We start from the raw sequence: 13147 nt of genomic DNA on the forward strand, positions 1-13147 counted from the left end.
TGGACTATCAGACCAATTGTGTGATTTGATTGAAGAGTTCCTAGATAACAGAATGCAGCATGTCATTCTCAATGGAGAGAAGTCTTCTGAAGTAAGAGTGATTTCAGGTGTGCCACAGGGGAGTGTCGTAGGACCATTGCTATTCACAATGTACACAAATGACTTTGTGGATGACATCAGAAGTTCACTGAGGCTTTTTGCAGATGATGCTGTGGTGTATCGAGAGGTTGTAACAATGGAAAATTGTACTGAAATGCAGGAGGATCTGCAGCAAATTGACGCATGGGTCAGTGAATGGCAATTGAATCTCAATGTAGACAAGTGTAATGTGCTGCGAATACATAGAAAGATAGGTCCCTTATCATTTAGCTACAAAAAAACAGGTCAGCAACTGCAAGCAGTTAATTCCATAAATTATCTGGGAATACGCATTAGGAGTGATTTAAAATGGAATGATCATATAATGTTGATCGTTGGTAAAGTAGATGCCAGACTGAGATTCATTGGAAGAATCCTAAGGAAATGCAATCTGAAAACAAAGGAAGTAGGTTAGAGTACACTTGTTCGCCCACTGCTTGAATACTGCTCAGCAGTGTGGGATCCATACCAGATAGGGTTGATAGAAGAGATAGAGAAGATCCAACAGAGAGCAGCACGCTTCATTACAGGATCATTTAGTAATCGCGAAAATGTTATGGAGATGAGATATAAACTCCAGTGGAAGACTCTGCAGGAGAGACGCTCAGTAGCTCGGTACGGGCTTCTGTTAAAGTTTCGAGAACATACCTTCACCAAAGAGTCAAGCAGTATATTGCTCCCTCCTACGTATATCTCGCGAAGAGACCATGAGGATAAAATCAGATACATTAGAGCCCACACAGAAGCATACGGACAATCCTTCTTTCCACGAACAATACGAGACTGGAATAGAAGGGAGAACCGGTAGAGGTACTCAAGGTACCCTCCGCCGCACACCATCGTGTGGCTTGCGGAGTATGGATGTAGATGTAGATTTAGATATAGGGCAGGAAGATCCTCATTCGACGGTGGTATACAGTGGGGGCTGTTACTGAATGAATGTAATATTACAAAAATTTAATTTTTTATATTTCAATTGATGTTCACCAGTGACTTCTGCCTGGCAGTTTGTTCCAGCTTTTAACTCACATTGCATTATGCTGGAACCACTTCGAAACTCCCATGTTGAACCATCGGCAGCTAAACTCACGTGTTGCTGATGAGGTAACACTATTGAACCGCTTATGTACAATTTGGCTGTCCAATAGGGAGGTTTGGAGGTGGTCACGTGGGGGTGGAGCTCTGGCCAGCTGCTGGGAGTGGAATGCCATCTGCTATCTTTTGCTGGCAGCTTCTGGCCTGGTTAGATGCTCTCCTCTCCTGTTCTCTTAGGCAGCAGTCCATTCAGTTTCGGTGGCTTCTCTAGGCCTGCCTTCAACCACTTTTTAGTTAACTAAACCATCATGTCTATCATAAAACGTTTAACTTCATCACCTGAACAGGTGCCTACTGCTCTCCCTTCCTCGTCAATCTGGACACATTAACATCTGGTGTCAGAAATGTGTATGCTCACCGTTATCGACCTAATTGAAGTTCAAGTTGCCGTACCCAATGAGGCTGCCAGGAGTACTTCGCACTTGACACACCAGATGCGATGCGCAGTAACATGAGCACGCATTCGTGGTCCGCCACTCAGCCTTCTGCCGTTTTGGCATTCTTTCCTCCTTGCTGTGCGACACAGCCAGCCGCCACCGCTGCAGTTCCCAGGCAGTCCAATGGTACACCACCCAGCCTACTAGCTGAGGCACATCACACAGCTGTCAACACTGTTGACATCATCTTCGCTGCTGTTTCCTGCCGCCATCATCCAATGGGATGCAGCCGTCGACGACCCACCACCGCTGCAACTACAGCTTGTGTGCGTTCATTGATCAATTTTTCTTCATCACTGCCTCCTTCCTGCCAGCTACGCCATCATCTTGTCGAGTGTAGGTCCTTTTTTTGTTCTCTAATCGTAAAGTTTTCGGCGAGCACTAGGTGTCCTAATATTGTAACCATGCCTCAGACCCGCCACTGACAAAGGGAACTCCCCACCTATGGAAAAACCAGACTCAGTAGCTGCCCTTCAACTACAAGTCATTAAGTTAATGTTGAGAAAGATAGAATTGATGGAAGAATGGCAAAAATTGGCTTAAACCCAGTCTGTCGATCTAAGTGCATCAGAAACACACACTGCGGCACTGCAAATGATGGCTGCACCTTAAGTAGCACAGTACCCCAGCCTTCCATTGTAACTTTGGCTAACAGTTTCTCTGCAGTCAATTTCATTCCAGTGTTTTCTGAGAAACCTAATGAACAAATAATTTCCTTTCTACAAACTGTCCACGCTCGCACTTGGCCAAACAATTTCCTATTAAATATACTCCACATTTAATTGTCAGGTGATGCCCGTACATATATTGAATCAGTTCACACCCTTAGGGACAGCGTCTCTTTTGACATGTTAGAGGCTGGGTTGAAAGAGAATTATTCGGACAGGTGTGACGCCAGCTATTACAGGGACAAGTTGTCCACCCTCCACCGAAAGCAAGGGGAGGATGTAGAGACAGTTGCTGACCGAATCCGCCCTGTGGCTTGCCGCACTTACACGCTGGGTTCAGATTCCGACCGTAACGAGATGTTAATTGAGCAGGTGACCTGTGTGTTGGAGGAGAGGTAAAAATAGCGTCACCTGCCTTGGTTCACAATGCCACAAGATTCATAGTGATGCAACAGGTTGTAGGGCATTTTATTACCAGTTCGGTGCATCCGAATGAACAACCACGTCCCATTTTTAAATACGAGCAGGCATGCCAATGCTGCCGAAAGGCAGGCCATGCTGCCGTGCAGTGCCGTGCACCTTATTGTTCTTTGTGTGGAACTATACGGCATATGAGTAGAAACTGCCTGCAGAACCTGGGAAACGAGGGCCCCTCGCACAATCAGCTGAGGCAACAAGTCAACAACAATCCACCACAACACCAACATCAGCCGGGAAATTTTCGGGGGGGAAGTCATGCTGCCCGACCGTGCCCTCTGTAAAATTCATGCACCCAGTCTGCCACGGTGTCGTAAATGAGGCAGCAAGTATCCTCCTCAACATCAAAGTTTGAGGAAAAAATGTAAGAATGCTTATCGACACTGGAGCCAAAACCAGCATACTATTCATAGGACATGGGGATAGATGAGTGTTAAAACACAGTAGTGGTCTGAGCGAAAAAATAATCATACCCGCTGGGTATTGCCTACTTACATTGAAAATCGGAGCCAGCCACTACTCTTTAGAAATGTATGTAATCTGAAAACAAAGGCAAGGTATGGATGTCATCCTGGGGAATGATTTCCTCCACCCTATCAGAGTGTAGTAGATTACAGGACACAAGCTGTCCATTTTGGTGGCCTCTACGCCATTCCAGTGCAAGGTGATTGTGAAACGTGGCCACTTCCACAAGTTCATTCCGTGCAATCGTGGGCGTTACGTACAACTACCTCTGTTAGAATCAGTGGTGGCAAGGGATGCATTCTCTGGATTGAGGTCAAATCCTGCAAACTGCCGAGAACAACCATATTGGGGGACCCTCTCCGTCAAAATGATGTCCTCGCTGATTACAGGTACATGTTAAACATGGCTTAACGACAGCGGAAGTGCAGGGAAAGAAATTTGATGTTCTCATCTTAAACCTGGTGGTCAAGGAAGACAGGATTTGGTTACATCTACATGATTACTCTGCAATTCACATTTAAGTGCCTGGCAGAGGGTTCATCGAACCACAATCATACTATCTCTCTACCATTCCACTTCCGAAGAGCGTGCGGGAAAAACGAACACCTAAAACTTTCTGTTCGAGCTCTGATTTCTCTTATTTTATTTTGATGATCATTCCTACCTATGTAGGTTGGGCTCAACAAAATATTTTTGCATTCAGAAGAGAAAGTTGGTGACTGAAATTTCGTAAATAGATCTCGCCGCGACGAAGGTGTCTTTGCTTTAATAACTTCCATCCCAACTCGCGTATCATATCTGCCACACTCTCTCCCCTATTACGTGATAATACAAAACGAGCTGCCCTTTTTGTGCACCCTTTCGATGTCCTCCGTCAATCCCACCTGGTAAGGATCCTACACCGCGCAGCAATATTCTAACAGAGGACGAGCGAGTTTAATGTAAGCTGCCAGAATGAGATTTTCATTCTGCAGCGGAGTGTGCGCTGATATGAAACTTCCTGGCAGATTAAAACTGTGTGCCCGACCGAGACTCGAACTCGGGACCTTTGCCTTTCGAGGGCAAATGCTCTACCATCTGAGTTACCGAAGCACGACTCACGCCCGGTACTCACAGCTTTACTTCTGCCAGTATCCGTCTCCTACCTTCCAAACTTTACAGAAGTTCTCCTGCGAAACATGCAGAACTAGCACTCCTGAAAGAAAGGATATTGCGGAGACATGGCTTAGCCACAGCCTGGGGGATGTTTCAAGAATGAGATTTTCACTCTGCAGCGGAGTGTGCCCTGATATGAAACTTCCTGGCAGATTAAAACTGTGTGCCCGACCGAGACTCGAACTCGGGACCTTTGCCTTTCGAGGGCAAATGCTCTACCATCTGAGCTACCGAAGCACGACTCACGCCCAGTACTCACAGCTTTACTTCTGCCTGTATCCGTCTCCTACCTTCCAAACTTTACAGAAGTTCTCCTGCGAAACATGCAAAACTAGCACTCCTGAAAGAAAGGATATTGCGGAGACATGGCTTAGTCACAGCCTGGGGGATGTTTCCAGAATGAGATTTTCACTCTGCAGCGGAGTGTGCGCTGATATGAAACTTCCTGGCAGATTAAAACTGTGTGCCCGACCGAGACTCGAACTCGGGACCTTTGCCTTTCGCGGGCAAATGCTCTACCATCTGAGCTACCGAAGCACGACTCACGCCCGGTACTCACAGCTTTACTTCTGCCAGTATCCGTCTCCTACCTTCCAAACTTTACAGAAGTTCTCCTGCGAAACATGCAGAACTAGCACTCCTGAAAGAAAGGATATTGCGGAGACATGGCTTAGCCACAGCCTGGGGGATGTTTCCAGAATAGAGCATTTGCCCGTGAAAGGCAAAGGTCCCGTTTTCGAGTCTCGGTCGGGCACACAGTTTTAATCTGCCAGGAAGTTTTAATGTAAGCTGTCTCTTTAGTGGACTTGTTGCATCTTCTAAGTGTCCTGGCAATGAAACGCAACCTTTGGCTCGCCTTCCCCACAATATTATCTATGTGGTCTTTCCAACTGAAGTTGTTCGCAATTTTAACACCCAGGTACCTAGTTGAATTGACAGCCTTGAGAATTGTACTATTTATCGAGTAATCGAATTCCAATGGATTCATTTTGGAACTCATGTGGATCACCTCACATTTTTCGTTATTTAGCGTCAACTGCCATCTGCCACACCCTACAGCAATCTTTTCTAAATCGCTTTGCAACTGATACTGGTCTTCGGATGGCCTTACTAGACGGTAAATTACAGCATCATCTGCGAACAACCTAAGAGAGATGTTGCGATTGTCACTCAGGTCATTTATATAGATCAGGAACAGCAGAGGTCCCAGGACGCTTCCCTGGGGAACACCTGATATCAACGGTCGCAGGTTCGAATCCTGCCTCGGGCATGGATGTGTGTGATGTCCTTAGGTTAGTTAGGTTTAAGTAGTTCTAAGTTCTAGGGGACTGATGACCACAGCAGTTGAGTCCCATAGTGCTCAGAGCCATTTTTGAACCTGACATCACTTTAGTTTTACTCGATGATTTGCCATCTGTTACTACGAACTGCGACCTTCCTGACAGGAAATCACGAATCCAGTCGCACAACTGAGACGATACCCCATAGGCCTGCAGCTTGATTAGAGGTCGCTTGTGAGGAACCGTGTCAAAAGCTTTCCGGAAATCTAGAAATACGGAATCAACTTGAGATCCCCTGTCGATAGCGGCCATTACTTTGTGTGTATAAAGAGCTAGCTGCGTTGCACAAGAACGATGTTTTCTGAAACCATGCTGATTACGTATCAATAGATCGTTCCCTTCGAGGTGATTCATAATGTTTGAATACAGTATATGCTCCAAAACCCTACTGCAAACTGACGTCAATGATAAAGGTCTTTAGTTCAATGGATTTCCAATCTGTAGGTACAGATCTATCGGTGAGTGAGCAGTTGTATATGATTGCTAAGTAGGGAGCTATTGTATCAGTGTAATCTGAAAGGAACCTAATTGGTATACAATCTGGACCTGAAGACTTGCCCGTATCAAGCGTTTTGAGTTGCTTCGCAACCCCTAAGATATCTACTTCTAAGAAACTTATGCTAGCAGCTGTTCGTGTTTCAAATTTTGGAATATTCCATTCATCTTCCCTGCTGAAGGAATTTCAGAAAACTGCGTTCAATAACTCCGCTTTAGCGGCACAGTTGTCGGTAACAGTACCATTGGCACTGTGCAGCGAAGGTATTGACTGCGTCTTGCCGCTTGTGTACTTTACATACGACCAGAATTTCTTCGAATTTTCTACCAAATTTCAAGACAATGTTTCGTTGTGAAACCTATTAAAGGCGTCTCGCATTGAAGTCCATGCCAAATTTCGCGCATCTGTAAGTTTTAGCCAATCTTCAGGATTTCGCGTTCTTCTGAACTTCGCATGCTTTTTCTGTTGCCTCTGCAACAATGTTCGGACCTGTTTTGTGTACCATGGGGGATCAGTTCCATCTCTTAGCAATTTATGAGGTATGAATCTCTCAATTGCTGTTGCTACTATAACTTTGAATTTGAGCCACATCTTGTCTACATTTGCATAGTCAGTTCGGAAGGAATGGAGATTGTCTCTTAGGAAGGCTTCTAGTGACACTTTGCCCACTTTTTTTAAATAAAATTATTTTGAGTTTGTTTCTGGTGGATTTGGAAGAAACGGTTTTGAGCCTAGCTACAATGACCTTCTGATCACTAATCCCTGTATCCGCCATATGCTCTCTATTAGTTTTGGATTGTTTCTGGCTAAGAGATCAAGTGTGTTTTCGCAACCATTTACAATTCTCGTGGGTTCATGGACTAACTGCTCGCAATAATTTTTGGAGAAAGCATTTAGGACAATCTCGGAAGATGTTTTCTGCCTACCACAGGTTTTGAACAAGTATTTTTGCTAACATATCAAGGGAAGGTTGAAGTCCCCACCAACTATAACCGTATGATTGGGGTATTTAATTGTTACGAGACTCAAATTTTCTCTGAACTGTTCAGCAACTTTATCATCGGAGTCTGGGGGTCAGTAGAAGGAGCCAATTATTAACTTAGTTCGGCTGTTAAGTATAACCTCCACCCATACCAACTGGCACGGAGTATCTACTTCGACTTCACTACAAGATAAATACACAAACACTCCACCACCAATTCTGCCTAATCTATCTTTCCTGAACACCGTCTGAGATTTCGTAAAAATTTCTGCATAACTTATTTCAGGCTTTAGCCAGCTTTCTGTACCTATAACGACTTCAGCTTCTGTGCTTTCTATTAGCGCTTGAAGCTCAGGGACTTTCACAGCAAAACTACAACAATTTACAACTACAATTCCGACTGTTCCTTGATCCAAGCACGTCCTGTATTTGCCATGCACCCTTTGAGATTGCAGCGCACCCCTTACTTTCCCGAGGCCTTCTAACCTAAAAAACCACGCAGTCCATGCCACACAGTCTCCGCTACCCGTGTAGCCGCTAGCTGAGTGTAGTGAACTCCTGACCTATTTAGCGGAACCCAAAACCCCACCACCCTATGGCGCAAGTCAAGGAATCTGCAGCCAACATGGTTGCAAAACCGTCTCAGCCTCTGATTCAGACACTGAGACGATTGTGGATGGGACTGTAATCAGTTGCTATTGGTTCCCTTTGCAATTACACACATTTATTTTAACACAGTAATTCCAGACTCGGCAATAAATCAAGATATCACACATTATTAATGAAGGAATAAAAAACTGCCTAATTAATAGTGCTTTCAGTGCATTACAATTTACCAAATGAGCATAAAATACACACACAGCAAATAATGTTTTTAAAACAAACCAATGTGATCCCAATTAGAATTTTTAAGGCAAGAAACCTCAGTCATGGCTGAAGGTCTTTAATGCCAAGAACAGCAATTATAAAAAAATTAACCAACATACAGTAAAACATCGAATACAACAGCAAGGTTAATTTAAAACGACAAGCAACTGATCACCAGACAGGTGAGACAAAATGATGGTAAACTTGGTAACACAATCATTTAAACATTTAGAAACATACAATAAAACAGTAAATACAATAAGAAAACACAAGGGCCAGTGACCGACATTGCACCGGGAATCGACTTCTGAGTAGGTCCGGCAAAAAAAAACTTTTGCGAGCGATGAGATAGGCAGCCAAGAGTTGCAGTCACTTCACAAAATGGTAACTCAGACTAGTGGCAGTCTAACAAATGACTAATGATAATCTTACTGAGGCTACCTGATGTCCAATAAACCAAACGCAAAGATGTAAAAATACGCCAAAGCCGGAACCAGCGGTCCGGACTCCTCCCACAGAATACTGTGCTTGGAGCACCCGGAATGAGAAAGGAGTCACTACCACCAGAGTAGAAGAATCGCCAGCCAACCTAAATCAAGAAAGCTGTCAAAACTACATGCCTCACCGGTCAGCAGCCGCAAGGCGGGGAAACGTAAACTGCCGTTACACACTCTAACGTCCAGGGCAGGTAACTGGGGCGTTAGCAGCCATGAAGCAGAAAAATATTGCTGGTTGAACTTAACAAATAGTAACAAGCGGAATGCAATAAATAGTAATTAGAAGTCCAGGAAATCTAATCAGATCCGCCTTCCCCAAGCAGTCCACTTGCTGCTCTTCGCCTCAGCAACACTACGAGCAGCAACACGAATCCAAGTCACTGGATAATCGCAAGATCTCGCAATGATGGAAGTTTCTCTACTTGAATCCAAATGCAATCAACTTAAAGCTTGCAGGATCTGGTTTACAAGGAGGTCGTGCACCCTCGTGACCAGAGGCCTTAGATCCGGCATTCCATGTGCACCACCAACAGTCCCAGTGTGCTCTCGCATTGCGTGGATGTGGCTCCTCCTGAGTCCCCAACTGAACCACACACTGACACAACTCAGAAGAACCACAATGTCGCCCTAGAGACAGGGTCACAGTTACTATATATCGATAACTGCCGCTGCTGCCACTAGCGGACAGGCAATACTTGCGAAACCAAGTGGTGCCAGCCAACACGAGAAGAAGACAAACAACTGCAACCACATCAGCTAAACGATACGGTCTGGCCTCCAACAGAGGATGGAAACCTACAAACAGCACCAACGCGAACCGCAGCACGGCTCACCGTCTGTTTGGACAATTTCAGAATGAAAGAGGTAGAGATTTCTAGTGTCACCATTATAGCTATCAGCCACGAGATTGAAGAAAACCACCCTGTACAAGAGAAGTTGAAACCTAACCGAAACCAACGGTTTCCAGGATGCAGTATATGTCATATTGCTCCTGTGCTCAGAGACAAATTTAAGATAAGTTAGCTCATCTGCCTGCAGCTGACCAAAACAAATTTTACTCCGTCTTGGAAGAACACTCGTGGTTATTCGAGGAAAGGTGTTAGTTGCTGGCTACTGACCTAGTTTATCATGAAATTCCCACCAGAGATGCAAGGCCCATTGCTCAGAAACCATATAGACTACCATATCACCTCCAGCCTGTTGTGGAGGAAACTATCTGACAGCAGCTTGAGACAGAGATAATACAACCCTCCTTCAGCCCCTGGTCGTCTCCAGTCATCATCGTCTCAAAGAAATCAATCAATGGAGAGAAGACCTACCATCTTTGTGTCGATGTGAGAGCAATAAATAAGGTAACCACTCCTGATACTTACTCTCTCCCATGTATCTACAAAACACTGGACAGACTAGGAAACTGCAAACACTTCACTACCATTGATATGAAGAGTGGGTACCACCAAATACCGATTACACCACAGGACAGGCCAAAAACAGCAATTGTAGTTCCCTCTGGTCTTATATGAATTTTAGAGGATGCCATTCGAGCTGTGCAAATGCACCAGCCACCTTCAAACACTTTGCTGACTTACTTTTAAGAGGACTGAAACCGACAATATGCCTAGTTTATCTAGATGATATCATTGTCTTTTCCAGAACCATAGATGAACATGTTAGCAGGTTAAGAAATGCTTTGTCTAGACTAAGAAGTGCCAATTTGGGCTTGAAAATAGAAAAATGTTCATTTTCTGAGAGTCAAGTATAGTATATAGGGCATATTATTAGTGCTGATGGAGTAAAGCCAGATCCCTGCCTAATAGAAGCAGTTAGAACATTCCCTTCCCCTAAAAATGTAAAAGAATTGCAAAGCTTTATGGGTCTCAGCAATTATTATAGGCGTTTTGTAAAGGAGTGTGCCACAGTAGCCAAACCCCTTACCCACCTGTTGAAAAAAGATGTATCCTATCAATGGACCTCAGAGTGTGAAGATGCTGTGTAGCATATCAGAGATGTTATGACTAGTTCCCCTTGTTGATCTATCCTGATTTCAAAAAATCATTCTCTCCTGTGACGTGTCCAGTTTTGCAGTGGGGACTATTCTGAGTCAAATTATTGATGGTGAGGAAAGACCAATTGGTTACACATCCCATCAGCCGAATCAGGCAGAAATTAATTACAGTACTAAGGAGAGAGAATTGCTGGCATTGATGTTTTTAGAGTCAACTATTTTAAATGCTATCTTTATGGGAGAAAGTTTACAGTAGTAACAGATTATGCAGCACTTCAGTGGCTGTTAAGTTTAAAAGACCCTAGCAGCCTTCTCATCTGCTGGACCCTGAAGTTGAGTGAGTATGAGTACCAAGTGCAACACAAAGCTGGAAAATTGCACCAAAATGCTGGCGCCTTTAGTAGAAAAGTGAGAGTAGTTAAAACAGACGACGTGTTAATTGACGAATTAAAAGACTCACAGGAGAACGACGCAAAATGTTTCCAGTATCCCTCCCATCCGGATTTTGTTACAGAAGATGGAATTCTATACCTCAAGAACCCCCTGGGTAAGCGTATGGTAATACCTAAAGACCTACAATTATTTCCCAGTGCCACGACAGCATTAAAGCTTGCCACAGTGGACGAAGGGCCACAAATGTTTGCATTGCCACGAAGTATTGGCGAGACAAAAGGTGGCGAGATGTTGCTAAGTATATAAAAAACTGCCTACCATGTGCCCAAAGAGCACCACCCCCATGAATCAAAATTCCCTCACAACCTCTTCCTGAGGCATCAAAAACCTTTCAGTTTATGGCTTTGGACATAGTCAGGCCACATCATGTAAGTACACAAGGAAGTAAATATATTCTATCCACTACTGATCACTTTCCCAATACCTTATTTTGGTACCCATCGCTCACATGTCAGCTGAAACAGTAGCATAAACTTTTATGGATCATCTTGTCCTTCCTTTCGGAAGCCCTGAGGCCATTATAACAGATTAAGGAATCAACTAAAGTCTACCTTATTTGTCCAAGTTTGCAAATTGCTGAGAATTAGAAAATGGAGACCCACCCCTTTTCATCCCCAGGCAAATGGCTGCATTGAGTGTGTCCATTGCACTATGAAACGAATGTTTTCCTATTACATCAACTCAGCCCACAGTGACTGGCAAAGATACATTCCGTACATGACAAGTGCATACAACAGCCATTCCCACGAAGCCACTGTACAAACCCCTAATGAGATAGTGTTTGGCTGTCCTATGGAAATCTCCCTTTGAGATCAATAAATTACCTCCGGGAATCGATCACACAGCCGTTAAGGGGCTAGCCTGCCACCTCAAGGCCATTTGGAAGAAGGTGCAAGGGAACAACCACAAAGCAATCAGGAAATGTGTGGAAAGAAGTAATAAAAATGCCCCCCTCCCCCCCTCCCTCCTATAAACCTGGTGATTTGGTTTTGCTAAAAAAAAACCTAGTATAAAGAAAGGAAGAGTGAAGAAATTTACCCTTCTGTATGATGGACCATATTCAAACATTCGTCTCTCTTCCCTGTCAATGCAGAATTACAACTGCCTGACCGTAACGTGGTAGTCCAGTTTGATAGACTAAAACCCTTTTCAGGAACTATGACTCTCTCACCGCCTTCTTAGATAAGCGCTGGGCGTTCAGCAGCTTCTGCCCCCCTGTGAAGTAGAAGAAAAGCGAAGTTCCACCACCCCCAGCTTGCTTTAGATACGCTCTGAGATCTAAACACCCATATGCCCTTAGATCCAGGGACTAAACAACAAGGTACTGCTTCTTACTTAGGAGACTCCCAGTTATGTCAATAAAAATAAAATAAAATAAACGCTTAAGCAACCACCTTGTTACTTTCCTACTTTCCTTTGCAAATGAACATTCTACCTATACAGTATACATTTTATGCTCCCATGCTATGATAACTAAAATGTCACCCTAGCCACCCTCACTGAAAGAGGTTATCAGTTCTTTACCCACCCAGGCTGTTCTGCAGTGCTGGCTTAGCCTAGTTAATCCCTAGTTTTAACCAGTACTTTTATTATGTTCCCATGGTACACCCAGTGGTCGGACAACATCTCTATTTTCAATACCAATCTATGTAATTCTAAATAAAAGTATCATATGGAGAAGTTACAGATCAGTATTAGGATACTGTATGAAGTAATGAATGCATTAAGTCCCTACCTTTTCATTCCAAAGACTTTCTCTCTGAAATGGCACCATGTTTCAATAAGTAATTTTCCCATTTGAACACCCAGAGTGATAATTAATAACACGCAACACTAATTGAGAAATTTGTTCCTAACGAAGAAACATAACTTGTTGCTTTAACACCAAAAGAGATGTTAGATAACTTGATAATTATTCTTGTACTGCGGCCGCATAGCCTACACACAACAGTGACATTGTGAATTGCCCCTACCGTCCCTCACGGATGCCCATTCTTTTTCAGATTAACTCAGAAAGTAAGCACAGCTGCTCGGAGGTACTGTGAAGTTGTAAACACATACGCTCTGCCTGT

The 13147-nt window shown here is 43.9% G+C and overlaps 1 non-coding gene across 1 annotated transcript; it reads right to left on the reverse strand.

Annotated features, from left to right (window-relative positions):
* Positions 1–4598: 4598 nt before the first annotated feature.
* Trnas-cga (transfer RNA serine (anticodon CGA)) lies at positions 4599–4673 on the reverse strand. The gene has a single exon. It is a non-coding gene; the product is annotated as a tRNA-Ser (tRNA).
* Positions 4674–13147: the final 8474 nt, after the last annotated feature.

Source organism: Schistocerca gregaria, chromosome X, assembly GCF_023897955.1.
Source record: "Schistocerca gregaria isolate iqSchGreg1 chromosome X, iqSchGreg1.2, whole genome shotgun sequence".
NCBI lineage: Eukaryota > Metazoa > Arthropoda > Insecta > Orthoptera > Acrididae > Schistocerca > Schistocerca gregaria.